Source organism: Berghia stephanieae, chromosome 1, assembly GCF_034508935.2.
Source record: "Berghia stephanieae isolate SIO BIC M18660-M18661 chromosome 1, UCSD_Bste_1.3, whole genome shotgun sequence".
NCBI lineage: Eukaryota > Metazoa > Mollusca > Gastropoda > Nudibranchia > Aeolidiidae > Berghia > Berghia stephanieae.
In genome coordinates, this window is record NC_088360.1 from 144,518,436 (window position 1) to 144,523,435 (window position 5,000).

The following is a 5,000-nucleotide window of genomic DNA, read 5'->3' on the forward strand; positions in this document are numbered from 1 at the left end:
ATTCATATAATGTTTGTCATTCATTTTTGTTTACTAGAAATAAATAGTCAAGGTGATCCAAAGGGCCAAATGGCAAGAAATATTCTGGTTGAATAATAACGCTCGAACCATCAATTGGACAATCTTCACTACAACAATAAGAGGATCGGCCATTTTAAAAAATGATCTTTTATATAGCGCAATATCCACTAAATATGCTCAAAGTACTTTACAAGGGGTCCCTGGTCAGCAGCAACATTTAACATGTAGGACGGGACATGACGCCTGTTAGGCGATATTACAATTTGTCGGACAAATACAATGCTGTTAACGGCCAGGTACTCATTTTACACCTGAGTACGGTGAAAGAACGTGAGTAAAGAGCATCTTCCAAGGACTCAACTATGCGCCGAGCGCGAGGCTTAAACCCAGGACCTTCCGATCCGAAAGCGAGTGTCATACTACTAAGATCACATAGCCGAATAGTAACGCTCCGACCATCAATTAGACAATCTTCACTACAACAATAAGAGGATCGGCCATTTTTAAAAATGATCTTTTATATAGCGCAATATCCACTAAATATGCTCAAAGTACTTTACAGGGGGTCCCTGGTCAGCAGCAACATTTAACATGTAGGACGGGACATGACGCCTGTTAAGCGATATTACAATTTTTCGGACAAATACAATGCTGTTAACGGCCAGGTACTCATTTTACACCTGAGTACGGTGAAAGAATGTGAGTAAAGAGCCTTTTCCAAGGACTCAACTATGTGCCGAGCGCGAGGCTCGAACCCAGGACCTTTCGATCCGAAAGCGAGTGTCATACTACTAGATCACATACCCGAATGGTAACGTACGAGCCATCAATTGGACAATCTTCACTACAACAATAAGAGGATCGGTCATTTAAAAAATGATCTTTTATATAGAGCAATATCCACTAAATGTGCTCAAAGTACTTTACAAGGGGTCCCTGGCCAACAGCAACATTTAACATGTAGGACGGGACACTACAAGAATAAGAGGATCGGCCATAGTTGACAGCAAAAGCGTAGGACTTTAAATTACTAAGTCAAAAGAGAATGAAATACTTAATTTTAAAATAGATATCTGGACCCTTAAGCTGTACTGTAAGGAGAAAGATGCAGTACATGGGGGAAATTTAAAGGTGGAGTATAGATAGTTCGAAGATGACGTCACTCAGGTCTTTGTTATTGTCTTTTGCCATCCGCGTTTATGAGTAATGCTCACTGAACTGTATTAACCCAACTATAAACGTTCATGGATACACACAGTTTTGTGTGTTGGTTCGTTATACTTCCGGATGGCAATATTATGAGCTTCTTAGCCAAGCGCATACTATCTATACAGGAAAATACCTTTCATCAAGAGTGTTACCCATATGCATTGAATTCTAATTCTTTACAACTGTCCTTTGTTTGATTTGTATCATCTTCCCTTTATAGGGAATGAGATTAGCGGAAGAGTAGTTTCTCTTGATTGGACGTCACCCATAGTCTGTGACGTCACCGGCAGAAAAGCTATTAGGGAGAGAACGTCTTGTTGGTTGTGCGCATGCGTCTCTCGTCCTCGCTGAAATGACTTTAAATAAGCACAGTTAACAACTTAATCAGCCATCAATGTGTGGATTAAGCTGTTACGTTAATGGCATAAACCCTATCTGTCTATTGCAAATTAACTTAATTCCCAATGCTCCCGTGTTGTAAACGGGTTGGTTCGTAAAATATAGTCAGATTATCGCGAGAAATAAGGCATTGAGAAAAAAAGTCTCGGGGCACAAGATAAAGGGAAATAACTGTATCGCTCTTTGAGATAAACTAATTTATATAGTTACTTCCCTTTGATCATACAATTTACAAATCTGGGGTGAACAGTCCATTCGACTTGGATATATTATCATATACACAGTGTCCGATTTAGATTTGATAATAATAATATTAATAAATCTGTATTGTCCTTTTAAAAAAGTGGCAATTTGTCATTTGGTTACACATTTATAACAATACAATATTGACATAGACACGCTCACAAAGATGCACACAAGTAACATCGTAGTCATCGGGAAAAAAAAATAATAAAACGGCATCAACAACAACAACGGCATCATCATCATCATCATCATCATCATCATCATCACATGAAGCCCTTAGCTATTTGATATAAGGGCCCTTTATGTCCAGATCATATGGCAGTGCTAAATATGATTTGCAGAGACCTTGACTGAAATAAAATTAAGAAATGTGTAAACAATAAAATATTTTCAAATTAAATACATCGTTTTTAATTATCATAATTTAACTTTACTTTCTTACCAAAATGTTTTTTTCCCCTTACCTTTCCAGAGCAAAATCTCTGATGATGTCATTAAGTGATAGACTGTGTAGTATGTCACGTTCTATGGACATGAGACAGAGACCAAAATATATATTGAGCTATATATAAATTCATTATTTGTTTGTTTGTTTTTAATGGTTTTACGGCCCTTGCAACACATTTAGGTTATATCAGCGCCAGTAAAAGGAAGAAAATGGGATAGTAAAAAGTTTTAGAATTACAATAAAGCACCCAAGAAAAAGTAAGACATAGGGGAACTGGGAACTAATAGGGATCAGATGTAGATTCCAAGAGCATACCATCAATGTACTTAGTTTGAGATCACCTATAAGTCTCATCCGGACACAAACACAAAATCAAACAAAGAGGAATACACTCAAATGCTTACATTATACACTCAAAAATAACAAATATAATAATACATAACAGAGAGATGATTTACAAGGGAAAAAATATCATCTACCAAAACTAACTACACATTTGACTGTTTCCCTCCCAGCCAGGGTATCCGGCCAAGGTCAGGACAAAACCAAGTAATTTCATTCCAAGACAAAGACAGAAAGCATGTTTGAAAACAAACCTAGGGGGATAGAAGACACAGTATGTATCTCCCTGCCCACTATGAGAGGTCAGGAACCCCACCCAGTTGTCACGTGCTATGCACACGAGACAGAGACCAAAATTTATATTGAGCTATTCTTGTTATAAACTCATTCTTTATCGTGTTTAGTTGAGAGAAACCAATTTCTCCAGAGCAAATTACAACCACTATACATAGAAACAATGTCATAATTGCTTCCACATGCTGATTAGACAATTATCGTGAAATATTACCCTATACAGATCTTGATGTGTCTTAGACAAACCTGTTCAGTTGAACCAAAGGCTTGACCTTGTCTGACATACTGATAAAAATGTTCACATCTTTAGGGTCGGGTTGGCATAGAGCACTATAACTAACTTCTGCACGAATCTCTTCTTCTGTTGCTTCTAACTTTGTAAGGAAATAATTTTTCTCAGCATCATTGTATACTGAGGTACATTTTGCCAGATTTTAATTTAATTGGCTATATGGTCTAATGGTATGACACTCGCTTTCAGATCGGAAAGTCCTGGGTTCGAGCCTTGCTCGGCGCATAGTTGACTCCTTGGAAAAGGCTTTTTACTCACATTCTCTCACCGTACTCAGGTGTAAAATGAGTATCTGGCTGTTGACAGTGTTGCCTCTGTAGGAAAAAATTGCAATATCGTCTAATATGCCTATACTCTATACTCATTGCCGGACAGAGACTTGATGATGCCCAAATGCAATTTGAAATATGGGGGTTTTACGAGTCCAGATGTGGTGAAAAATTATTTATAATGCACCAACTTGACCTCTTGTTTGTATAAATATATGGCTTGTGTATTTATAATGTATTGTGCATACATCAATTTGACCTTTTCTTTTGTTTGTTTTTAACTATCATATATTTATATTTGCAAAAACGACAGGCTATTTAAAGGACTTACTTTTGACCAATTAAACCCATGATGATTATGATTAAGATACTATAATGGGAGTGGCAAATATGATTTGCTGAAACTTAGACTGAATTACACAATAAAGAAGTATATAGACAACAAACTATTAATTTTCAGAAGAAATAAAACATTTTTGTTAATTTTTTATATTTGTTTATTTCTTTCTTTTTAAAAGGTGTTTAAAATCCAACTTTAAATCAGCACATCAATAATTGTTGGGGCTATTCGAGGAAGTGTATGTGTCTATTTTATTTCAATTTGGAATCCCCTTAGTCTTAATTATTCTCGTGTGCTTTTAATTAATTTCTTTTTTACTATCCTATTTTCTGTCTTTTTACTGGTGTTAAAAGAAACAATTGTAGAGTGGTGCAAAATTTAAGTGGTCGATGAGTGATCGTTAACTGTAATGTGATCCTTTATTTAAAGAGGTTACTACAGAGAGGTGAATGGACGGAAAGTAGGAGGAGGAGGAGGAGGTGGAGGAGGAGGAAGAAGAAGAAAGAAAAAGAAGTTAGTTCTGTATAGGAAATGTTCATTTTATGGTTTGTTAAAGAAGTTTTTCACATGAGGCCAACTTTAATTCTGGGTCCAGTCTGAATAAAATTTTCACAATGTATAACATTGAGATTTGGATGTATAGAAAAAATAACTGTGGGAAGAAGTAAGTTAGCGCATTATAGGACATGTTTCATTTTTTAATTTGTTTTTCATAAGAGACCAACTGAAATGCTGACTTTGAGGCTTGAATGTTTTTTTTAATTGGAAAGAATAAAGTTGGAAATGTTTCAACTTAAATTCTGGATCCAGTCGGTATAACAATTCAGAAAGGTTTTTCACTTGATGCGAACTCATCTCTGAAGTCCGAAGAATGTTTTACCATTCAGATTGGAATTGTTTATAAAAATAAATGTCTTCTTTTAAAATATCAATGAAAATAATCTGAGCTAAGAATATTGGTTTTCTTTGTTCTTGTCATAGTTTTCTATTTTGTAATCATGAAAGATGAATGTTACCCTCAACTCTCTTCCAGAAATCATGGTTTGTTGGAAGATTGATGTCGAAGCAATATAAATAATAAATCGAGGATTCTTTATTATATTGCAACAAAATATGAGTGTTCTCACCCCAAATTTTTTT